Here is a 12,540-nt window from a genome sequence, read left to right on the forward strand (position 1 = left end):
TTACGGATTTATTGGTTTAATATTTTATTTATTTATTTTTATTTATATTGTGATTTTTTTTTTTAATAGTTTAAAAACTTTTTTTTTACTTTTTTTTACATTTTTACTTAGTCCCTGTATGGGACATTAATTTTTATTTTTCTGATCACTGATCTCATGTAATGTAATAGACATGTATTACATTATATGAGATCTTCACTGACTGTTTCAGTCAGAGTCTCCTGTCTGACTTCAGCTACATACAGGCTGAAGTCAGACAGGAAGGACACCATATATGGCAGAGCTGGAGGCGGTCATGTGACCTCCAGCTGCCATAGCAACCCCAGGTCCTCAAACGAAACGGAGGTCTTCGGAGGTAAGTAAGACGACCCCCTCTCTTCCTGCTGTCTCCTATATGCCGTGATCACTATAGATCACAGCATATAGAAGACAGCAAAGGGTTAACATCACTGGGACCTGATCTAATCAGGTCCCGATGATGTACCCTGTCAGAGCTAACGCTCTGCACCGGAATCGCAGTGCTTGCAGGACCCTGGGGGTCCTGAGCACTGCGAGACCACCCACCGTTTTTAAACGTCGGCACTGCACAGAGCCCGGCAAGCGCCGACGTTTATCTACAGTGGGCGGTCGGGAACCGGTTAAACAAGCTTACAGCCTGCCATGACCTTGCTTGCTGCCACCTCAACAACACCGGAGCTACTGCAATCCCCCCAACCTACTGTCTCCTTCCCCACCATCCAGTAAAATGTAAGCCCACAAGGGCAGGGTCCTCTTCCCTCCGTACCAGTCTATCATTGTTAGTTTGTTTACTGTAAGTGATATCTGTATTTTGTATGTAACCCCTCCTTATGTACAGCACCGTGGAATCAATGGAGCTATATAAATAATAATAATAATAATTTTGTATTTGTGTAGCATAACCTTAGCAACTAGCCGTGATGGATTTTGAATGAGACCAAATATCTTTATTTCTGGAGTCTTCATAAGATTCCATATGGTCCCACTCGGGGGAGACATTAAAAAATGAACTGACCCTACTAACAGATATGTGGTGCTCATACATGCACTATGCACTTTCATAGAATCATAGAATCATAGAATCATAGAATGGTAGAGTTGGAGGGGACCTCCTGGGTCATCTGGTCCAACCCCCTGCTCAAAGCAGGATTCACTAAATCATCTCAGACAGATTTCTGTCCAGCCTCTGTTTGAAGACGTCCATTGAAGGGGAACTCACCACCTCTCGTGGCAGCCTGTTCCACTCATTAATCACCCTAACTGTCAAAAAGTTTTTTCTAATATCTAATCTGTGTCTCCTCCCATTTAGTTTCATCCCATTGCTTCTAGTCTTTCCTTGTGCAAATGAGAATAAAGATGATCCTTCTACAATGTGACAGCCCTTGACATATTTGTAGACAGCTATTAAGTCTCCTCTCAGTCTTCTTTTTTGCAAGCTAAACATTCCCAAATCCTGCAACCGTTCCTCATAGGACATGGTTTGCAGACCAGTCACCATTCTGGTCGCTCTTCTCTGAACTTGCTCCAGTTTGTCTATGTCTTTTTTAAAATGTGGTGCCCAAAACTCTACACAGTATTCCAGATGAGGTCTGACCAAAGAGGAGTAAAGACCGATAATGACTTCACGTGATCTAGACTGTATGCTACTGTTAATACATCCCAGAATTGTATTTGCCTTTTTTGCTGCTGCATCACACTGTTGACTCATGTTGAGTCTATGATCTATTAGTATACCTAAGTCTTTTTCACATGTACTGTTGCTTAGCTCTATTCCTCCCATTCTGTATATGCTTTTTTCATTTTTATTGCCCAGATGTAGTACTTTGCATTTTTCCCTGTTAAAAACCATTCTGTTGGTTGCTGCCCACTGCTCCAGTTTATTTAGGTCTTTTTGAATCCTCTCTCTCTTTTCTCTAGTGTTAGCTATCCCTCCTAGCTTTGTGTCATCAGCAAATTTAATCAGTTTACCCTCAATTCCTTCATCTAAATCATTGATAAAGATGTTGAACAATACAGGTCCCAGGACGGAGCCCTGTGGTACCCCACTTGAGACATTCATCCAGCTGGATGTGAAGCCATTTACAACCACCCTTTGAGTCCGATCACTAAGCCAGTTATTAATCCACCTAACAGTTGCCTGGTCCATTGCATACTTGGTCATTTTTTCAATAAGGATGGTGTGAGATACTTTGTCAAATGCTTTGCTGAAGTCAAGATATACTATATCTACAGCATTTCCCTGATCCACCCAGTCAGTGATTCTGTCATAGAAGGAAATTAAGTTAGTCTGACATGACTTGTTAGTTACAAACCCATGCTGACTCTGGTTAATCACTTCATTCTTATCCAGGTACTTACATACATGTTGTTTAATAATTTGTTCAAAGATCTTTCCTGGTATAGAAGTCAGACTCACCGGCCTATAGTTCCCTGGGTCCACCTTCTTCCCCTTTTTGAAGATAGGAACAACATTTGCTCTTCTCCAGTCTTCTGGGACTTCTCCTGTTCTCCAAGAATTTTCAAAGATTATGGAGAGTGGTTCTAAAATTTCTTCTACGATCTCCTTCAGTACTCTGGGGTGTAATTCATCTGGACCTGGAGACTTGAACTCATTTATGTTAGCTAAATATTCCCTCACAATCTTTCTGTTTACAGATAACTTGGATTCCTCTATTCCTTTAAAAGGACAGTGAAGATCAGTTGATGTTACATTTTCTTTCTGAGAGAAAACAGATGCAAAATAGGAGTTAAAAAGTTCGGCCTTCTCCACATCCTCTCTTACCATTTCTCCATTTTCATCCTGTAAAAATCCTATAGCATCTTTGACTTTTCTTTTACTTTTGACATACCCCCAAAATCCTTTTTTATTGCTTTTGACATCTCTTGCAAGCCTTAATTCATTGTCAGCTTTAGCTAACCTGACACGTGCCCTGCAGGATCTGCAGACTGCATTATAATCTTCTTTAGATATGCCTCCCTCTTTCCATTTAATAAACATTTCTTTCTTTATTTTTAGCATGTGTTTAAGTTCTGTGTTCATCCATCCTGGTTTCCTTAAATGCTTCCCATTCTTCCTACTTTTCGGGATTGTTAACAATTGTGCTTTGAGAATCTCATTTTTAAAAATTTCCCATCCTTCCTGGACATTTTTGTCCTTAAGGACATCCAGCCATTGGATCCCTCCTATTCTCTTTCTGAGTCTCTTAAAATCTGCCTTTCTAAAATCTAACCTTGAAGTTTGAGTCTTCACATGTCTTCCTCCTCTAGTTATCCAAAATTCTATAATAGCATGATCGCTGCCTCCTAGGGTCCCAGCCACCTTTACCTCCTCAACCATTTCCTCCCTGTTTATAAGGATTAGATCCAAAGTAGCAGATCCCCTTGTTTTCTCCCCTACCTTTTGGAAGATAAAGTTGTCAGCAAGAGAGGATAAGAATTTGTTTGACCTGTTAGTTTTACTTGAGAGAGATTCCCAACAAATGTCTGGATAGTTGAAATCTCCCATGACCACTACGTCATATTTTTTGGAGAACTTGGTCATTTGATACATAAAGAGTTCATCCATATCTTCAGCTTGCCCAGGTGGCCTGTAGTAAATGCCTACAATGGTGTCCTTTCCATTGTTCTCTCCTTGTATTCTTACCCAAACAGTTTCCACAGAACTCCCAGTCTCTGAAGATTCAATCTCTGTGCAGATATACGCTTTTCTAACATACAATGCGACACCTCCTCCTCGTTTATCAAGTCTGTTTCTTGCAAATAAGTTGTATCCTTTTAGCCTTGTATTCCAATCATGTGTATCGTCCCACCAAGTTTCAGTGATTCCAATGACATCATATTCCTTTTCCTGCATTAGTAGTTCCAATTCTCCTTGTTTGTTGCCCATGCTTTGTGCATTTGTATAAAAACATTTTAGTTTGTGATTGGTTTCTCTTCCTCCCATATTTTTATTATTTAAATTGTTTTGTCTTTGTTCTTCCTTTCCACTTCCAGTAGCAGAGATCTCAATAGTATTTGTCAGTTGTATGGCTTTTTTGGCCTTTTGCTTCCCTTCCCACATTGTTCTAGTTTAAAGCTCTCCTGATGAGTGTAGCAAGGCGACTTCCAAATACACGTTTTCCAGTCTTCGTAAGGTGCACCCCATCTCTAGCAAGTAGTCCATCGTATAGGTAATTCATTCCGTGATCCAGAAATCCAAATCCTTGTTGATGGCACCATCGACGTAGCCAGTTGTTCACCTGTAGAATCTTATTCCACCTCATTGTTCCATGGCCATCCACTGGGAGGATGGATGAGAAGACCACCTGCGCTCCCAATTCTTTCGCTTTCTTGCCTAAGTCTTCAAAGTCACTGCAGATGGTTTCCAGGTCCTTTCTTGCGGTGTCATTTGTCCCCACATGTATTAGCAGGAATGGGTAGTGATCTGTAGGTCTGAAGAGTCTTGATATCCTGTCAGACACATCTTTAATTTTTGCTCCTGGAAGACAGCACATTTCTCTTGAGGTTATGTCTGGTCTGCAGATAGCGGCCTCTGTTCCTCTTAGCAGGGAATCCCCCATGACCACCACTCTCCGTTTTTTCTTCACAACATTCTTCTTTCTCCATCCAGGAGGATTCTGAGGGCTTACAAGGTTATTCATTGCTGGCAAAGTCTTATTTTGCTGTATTTCTTCATGGTTCTCCTGCGTGAGAGCCTGGTACTGGTTCCTGAGCAGTATAGGTGCTGACTGCCTCTCGATCCTCCTGCTTCTGTGGTCACATGCTTCCATTCCTCTGTTTCATCAGGTGCAGTTCGAATTTCTTCTCTTTCTGAATCATGAAGAGATAATTCTGCTCTGTCTAAGAACTCTTCACCTTCCTTAATGATTTTCAAGGTAGTTAACCTCTCTTCTAGATTTCGCAACTTTTCCTCCAACAGGGACACAAGCTTGCATTTCTGGCATGTGAAGTTTGGCTTTTCCACTGGCAAGTCTGTGAACATGTAGCAGGATATGCAGCTCACCAAATGGCTCCTGGACTCTTCCATGTTCTTACTGTTAATGTTCTGAAAACAGTGAAAAAAGCTTCAAAATGCGCGCGCCTGCAGGCGCGCGGTTTACCGATGTCCTCTTTTCAGCTCCAACAGCCAAAATCCAGTGTTCTTTGAGCTCGCGGAGACTCTTCACTTACCCCAAAATGCAGTGGGAATATGCAAATTATCTCCTCAGGACTCCTCCCCTGGTTTACCGATGTCCTCTTTTCAGCTCCAACAGCCAAAATCCAGTGTTCTTTGAGCTCGCGGAGACTCTTCACTTACCCCAAAATGCAGTGGGAATATGCAAATTATCTCCTCAGGACTTCTCCCCTGGTTTACCGATGTCCTCTTTTCAGCTCCAACAGCCAAAATCCAGTGTTCTTTGAGCTCGCGGAGACTCTTCACTTACCCCAAAATGCAGTGGGAATATGCAAATTATCTCCTCAGGACTCCTCCCCTGGTTTACCGATGTCCTCTTTTCAGCTCCATCAGAAAAAATCCAGTGTTCTTTGAGCTCGCGGAGACTCTTCACTTACCCCAAAATGCAGTGGGAATATGCAAATTATCTCCTCAGGACTCCTCCCCTGGTTTACCGATGTCCTCTTTTCAGCTCCAACAGCCAAAATCCAGTGTTCTTTGAGCTCGCGGAGACTCTTCACTTACCCCAAAATGCAGTGGGAATATGCAAATTATCTCCTCAGGACTCCTCCCCTGGTTTACCGATGTCCTCTTTTCAGCTCCAACAGCCAAAATCCAGTGTTCTTTGAGCTCGCGGAGACTCTTCACTTACCCCAAAATGCAGTTTATATTTATATGTATGAAGTAATCATATAGTTAGTGTTTATTAGATATTTCTCCATATGGATCTATATATGTATTTTCACATCTGGCATAAACTATAAGTAAAACTTTTTTACCTGTTACTTGTTCATTTGCAGTAGATTTCCCTTTTTTAATTCTGGTTTTGTTTTTAATTGTTGTCTTTTTAATATATGTTCAATAACATAATTATTATAGTTTGTGTATGGGAGTTGTTCGTCTTCGGCTTTTTATAACATTATGTGAAGCACCTGTGTGTTCCAGGTGCTCACCACAAAACTAGATAAATTCCTTGAGGGGTCTAGCTTCAAAAATGGTGTCCCTTGTGGGGGGTTGCCACTGTATAGGCACATCAGGGGATCTGGAAACCCGACATGGGGTACGCTCTCGAGTCCAGACATTTTTGCATACAAAAAGTTAAGTGGACTCCTTCCCTTCCTAGCCCTGCTGTAGACCCAAACAGAAGTTTCCCTACAACAAATGGGATATCGGCTTACTCAGGAAAAATTGCACAACAAATTGTATGATGCACTTTCTCCTGTTACCCTTTTGAAAATGCAAAATTTGGGGGTAAAGTAAGATTTTTGTGGGAAAAAGTAACATTTTAATTTTTTCCCTTTGCCATTGCTTTAATTCTTCACACACTGGTCAGAATTGAAAAAAGTGACCTGTAAGGAAGGTGAAACAGACTCTGGGGTGAAAGGGTTAATAAGACTTACAAGTGGAACCGGTCCAGAAAGCAGAAGATCCAGCAAGTATCTGCCACATATTCCTGCAAATCCCCCGAATGTCATCACTAGCATCTACATTACTGTGCTGGAACTAGAAGCGGAATAATGGCGTTGTGTGAGGACTTCTCTGGGCTTCTGTCCTTCATCCTGCTGTCGTCTGAATGGATCTAATGTGGACGGGAACCAGCTAAGCCGCATTCTGTCCACAGCTGTTACCTCACTGTTCACACCACACAGAGACCCCAAAAGAGTCTCCGTGCTGAAGGGGTTAATGCCCCCTGCACCCAGTAATGGGGGTCTCCACATACCTCCACCTGCAGAGCCGCCACCACATATATGGCTGCTCTGTGCTCGCAGGAGCTGTGATGAGGTCACAGGAGGGGAGGAGTCAGGGGTCACATGATCAGGGGCCTCAGTGGATGCACAGTGTGAACAGTGCGGCTCCTGTACAGTGATATCCGGAGTGAAGACGCTACATGGAGACGTCTCCGCAGTCAGTGACATTTCCGGCATTATTTGCCCCTCACTACTGGCACAATTACCCCGCGCCGCCTTTTCTACAGTTTTATGTGTGAATGTAACGTGGGATTTTCCTGCTTGGAGACAAATAGACGACACATGAGGTGATTATCACCAGTTACCCGACGTCTACTATATGGCGGCATATGATTGTGCTATCCACCTCATACCAGGAGCTAAAAGGCCGAAATCTAGTTTGTTTAACCCTTTCCAGGGAGGGCGGCCTTGATAGACTATATTCAGAAGAGTCCGGCTGAGGGCAGAGACAGATGGCCGTACTTCTCCTGCGAGGATCGCCTCGAACCTCATACTGGCCGACACCTCTCCTGACCTGAGCTTGACAGCTGCAAAGAAATCCATCATGCTGTCATGTTCAGGTCAGGAGAGGTGCGGGCCAGTCAATTCAGTGCGATGCGATCCTCGCACGAGTTATACGGCAGTGTGTCTCTGCCCTAAGGGTCATATACGGCCATCCACCTCTCCAGTTGTAGTGGGGGTTTTTACTTGTTAAAAAAAGGATGGAGAGTTGCATCCGTGCTTGAATTTTAGAGAGATTAATAAAATCACGGTTCACAATCCCTGTCCTTTGCCCCTTATACCGGACCTGTTTAAGCAATTATCTGGAGCTAAATGGTTTTCCAAACTTGACTTGAGAGGGGCATATAACTTTATACTCATACATCAGGGTGACGAACGGAAGACCGCATTCATTACGCCTCAGTGTCATTTTAAAAATTTGGTGATGCCATTTGGGTTAAGCAATGCACCTTCAGTCTTTTAAAATATCATAATATTTTTTGCTCACTAGTGGGTAGACTTGTGGTGATTTACCTGTATGACATATTGATTTATTCACATACTCTGGAGGAGCATCACAAGCATGTCAGAGAGTTTCTTCAGGCTCTACGTGACAACCATTTATTTGCTAAACTGGAGAAATGTCAATTTGAGGTCCAGCAGATAAGGTGACTGTCTTGACCGATCATAAGAACCTGTTGTACGTTGACGGTGCTAAGTGCTTAAACACCAGACAGGCTTGGTGGGCCTTGTATTTTTTGCCCGGTTTGATTTTGCCGTTACTTATCTCCCTGGCTCTACGAATGTCAACACGAAATTCAAGTCAAGATTCTTAGTGAAGGGGTGGGGAAGATCTCAGGCAGCGCATTTGACTAGCCCAGGGGGAGATGGGGATGAATCGGTACCCGGGCCTTTAGCCTGGCCTTTAGGGATGTCGCGGTGGTCGGCTCCCGGGCCCGTACCCTGGGCCTCTCCTTTAAAAAAGGGTTAGTGATTTGTTAAGTTTATAAAAGAGTTTGTGACGCCACCTATGGTTTCTGATGATATTCACCAGCGCTGCGCAGTCCACTGAGGCCGGTGATCAGGCAGCTAGATGGTATGGCTCCCCATAGGTGGAGCTAGGCCTCAGGGCAGGGTACGGACGGGGTATGCAGGACGGAGAGACTCAGCCGGGTCAGAGCAAGAACAGGGATGGACACAATAGTCACTTCAGTACCTTTTACTGATGGAAATTCAGGCACTCCCCGGAGCACTGTAGGGTGAAGGGTGTATGTCCGGATCTTCCCCAATGAGCAGGTTTTGGGCCTCATGCTTCTTGACTCTGCGTAGTAAGTTTCTGACCTGCCTGGAGCTAGGCCTAACTTTGTCTCTGTCCTGCGCTGGCTGACCTTGTGGTAGGGCCTTCTCTTGGAGTGCACGCTCCCGACCTACGGGGCCTATGTGTCTCCTGGCTCTGGTACGTATCAGCACTTTAGCGATCCTGGGACTTGTAGTTCTCCAGGGATTCCGATTTATCTTACTGGGTCATGGAGATCCCGGTAAGCTTCGGACCCGGTGTCCGGTAACTGCTTCTTCGGGGTGAGCTAGTTAAGCTCCTCTGCCCCCTATGAACTAACTCTGTCTACTCGCCTTCGGCCTACTTGGGCCCTCTCTAGGCTACTCACACTAACGGCAGCTTGCCGCGCTTCACCGATCTTATGGCGCCGGCACACCTGAAGCTCACCTCTCTGAGCTACACGGAGTCTTGATCTGGATAAGCTCCACTGCAGGTTAGCAATTGCAGGAGCTGGAACAGGCTTTTGTCCTCTGAGGTAACTCCTCTCAGACTGCACTGGATTCACTGCTAAACCAGACTGAACTAGACTCTGACTCAAACCAACTGCTGCCTAGCTCCACCTTCCCTTTTATATCCCTAACGGTCTCCCTCTGGTGGTCTGAGGTGGAAGGTGGAGATGTGTGAATGGTTATGGGGGCCTCTTGTGGAGGAATCCTTCAACACACCCTTCTAGGATTTGTGATACCAAGCACAGCTGGGCTTCACACATTCAGGATGCTCAGGACAGTGCGCAGGAAGGTTTACCTATAAATAAGCTTTATGTACTGCCCTCTTTAGTCATAGATCTTCTTAATGAAGTACATGATTCCTTTTTCGCTGGCCATGTGGGTTCTTCTGCCTCTTCAAGATCACTTTCTGGGTCTTTTTAGTGGCAGAATGCTCTTAAGGATATTGAAGAGTATGTCTGAAAATGCAAAGTCTGAAAGTCTGTGCCAGGGCTAAAGCCTCTAGTTATCTCTTCCCTAACGATGTTCCATTACAAACCTGGACCCACTTGTCTATGGACTTTGTCACTGATTTGCTTAACTGGTGGTATTACTGTCATGTGGGTGGTGGTAGACCGTTTTAGCAAAATCATTCTTTTGGTCCCACTTCAAAACATGCAAACTGCTAGGATCTTAGCAACTTTGTTAATTTCTCAAATCGTTAAACTTCATGGTGTTCCCAAAAACATAATTTTCGATTGAGGAGTTCAATTTCTGGCTAGTTTTTGGCTTAGTTTTTGCTCCAGATTGGGTATCAATCTGTTTTTTCTCTTAGTGTATCATCCCGAGACTAACAGTCAAACAGAAAAGGATGATCCTGGAAATAGAGCAGTATTAGGGATGTTTTGTCTCCTCTAATCAGAAAGACTGGGTGGAATTTTTGTCCCATACCAAGTGTGCTCTAAATAACCATTCCTCTAAGACTGCCGGGACCTTGCTTTTTTTTTAGCTGCTGTAGTTTGTAGTGTTTGGGAATTTTTCAGGATTACAATCCTCCATGTCAGAGGAGGAGAGATTTTGTCCCCAATTAATTAAGGTCTGGAGGGAGGTCAAAAGGGATCTTTAAGTAGCTAGTGACCAGGCCAAAAGTGGTGCTAACCACAGAGGTAGGAAGGCTTCTATCTTTAGGGAGGGAGATTTTGTGTGGTTGTCTTCAAAATATCTGCACTTAAAGATCACATCTAGAAAGTTTGTGCCTAAATTTGTAGGTCCTTATAAAATTATAAAAATGTTAAATCCTGTAAGTTAAGTTGCAACTTCCTATTGCCTGGAAAATCATAATTCTTTCTATTCTTCTCTTTTAAAAAAAAAATTGATGGGGCCTCAAGACATAATTGAGGTGGATTTGGAAGGGTATCAGTAGTATGAGGTAGGGCGAGTGCTTTGTTCCAGGTGGGTCAGGTGCCGTCTGCATTATCTCGTTAAGTGGAAAGATTATGGTCCTTAAGATAGCTCCTAAGTTAATTTGGGGATCTTCATGTGATCAGATAGACAGATTATTGGGTGGGGCTGGGGAAAATCCAGCAGTCATGGTACACATGGGTACCAATGACAAAGTTAGAGGGAGGTGGAGGGTCTTTGAAAATGATTACCGGGAATTAGGAGAGAAGCTGAAGTACAGGGCCTCCAAGGAAGTGTCTTCAGAAATACTGCAGATTCCACTATCATCACTAGAAAGTTAACTGGATCTTAAAGAGTTAAATAAGTGGCAGGAAGAAAGGGTTTGGATTCATGGAGAACTGGGCCAGCTTCTCTGTCAGCTACAGGCGCTACGATAGGGACAGGCTGCACCTTAACGGGGAGGGTGCAGCTGTGCTGCGGGAAAAAATGGTCAGATGGATGAAGGAGCTTTTAAACTAGGATCTGGGGGGAGGGAGGGTACTTGTGTAAATAAGGACATACAGTAGACAGAGAGACAGTAGGGGTCAATGAGGATTTATGGGGGCTAGGACATGCAAGGAAATTAAGTAGGCGAGTAGGAGTAATAAATGTCTGCTGGCAAATGCAATAAGACTTGCAAACAAAATGAATGAATTAGAGGCTCTTGTGTCAGCCACAGATTACAATGTGGTGGGCATTACGGAAACCTGGCTAGAAAGCCATGACTGGGTGACAAACAGAGGGTTACACTACACTTAAAAAGTTAGGAAAGAAACAAAAGATAGAGGGATGGGTATTTTCGTTAAATCCAATTTATAACCTGTGCTCAATGACGACAATGAAGGGCCAGTATGGGTAAATGTACATGGAAATGGCAATAATGGAAAGCTGCTAATTTGCGATTGCTGCAAGCCTCCTAATATAGCTGAACACGTAGAGGATGATATGCTGCAACACATTTAAAAGGCAACAAAAACAAGTCATGGCCATAGTGTTGGCTCCCTTGAAATTGTTCCAGAAAATTATTACAAATCACACATGTTTTGTTATACACGTTTATTTCCTTTGTGTGTATTGGAACAACACAATAAAAAAAAAGAGAAAAAAAGGCAAATTGAACATAATTTCACACAAAACCACCAAAAATGCGCCGGACAAAATTGTTGGCACCTTGTCAAAATTGTGGGGTATGGGTAAACAACTTTATTTCATGCATGTGAAGCTCGTTCAAACTCAATTGTGGCAACATGAAAATTACACCTGAAACCAGATAAAAAAGAGAGAAGTTGATTCAATCTTTGCATTGTGTGCATGTGTGTGCCACACTAAGTATGGAGAACGAAAGAGAAGAAGAGAACTGTTTGAGGACTTGAGAACCAAAATTGTTGTAACCTTGAAATTGTTGATATTTTTCAAGTCCATCTCCAGAGATCTGGATGTTCCTTTGTCCATGGTGCGCAACATAATCAACACATTTACAACCCATGTAACTGTAGCTAATCTCTCTGGATGTGGACAGAAGAGAGAAACTGACGAAAGGTTGCAATGCAGGATAGTCCAGATGGTGGATAAGCAGCCCCACTAAAGTGACACAGAGACATAAAGAAGCTACACTGCAGTTTGCCAAAATGTACATGAATAAGCCAAAATCCTTCTGGGGAAGCGTCTTGTGGACAGATGAGACCAATATAGAGTTTTTGGTAAAGCACATCATTCTACTGTTTAAACAAAATGAAGCCTACAAAGAAAAGAACAGAACACAGTAACTACAGTCAAATATGGTGGAGGTTCAAAGATGTTCTTGAGTTCTTTTGCTGCCTCTGGCACTGGGTGCCTTGACTGTGTGCAAGGCATCCTGAAATCTGAAGATTAAGAAAGGATTTTGTGTGGCAATGAAGTGCATAGTGTCAAAAAGCTGGGTTTATGTTCTAGGTAATGAGT

The 12,540-nt window shown here is 43.2% G+C and overlaps 1 pseudogene; it reads left to right on the forward strand.

Moving 5' to 3' along the window:
• The window catches only part of LOC141182657 (uncharacterized), a 1,085,038-nt pseudogene that overhangs the window by 952,957 nt on the left and 119,541 nt on the right, over positions 1-12,540 (forward strand).

Source organism: Phyllobates terribilis, unplaced genomic scaffold, assembly GCF_046119375.1.
Source record: "Phyllobates terribilis strain yellow unplaced genomic scaffold, ASM4611937v1 Scaffold_35__1_contigs__length_13245226, whole genome shotgun sequence".
NCBI classification, from domain to species: Eukaryota; Metazoa; Chordata; class Amphibia; order Anura; family Dendrobatidae; genus Phyllobates; species Phyllobates terribilis.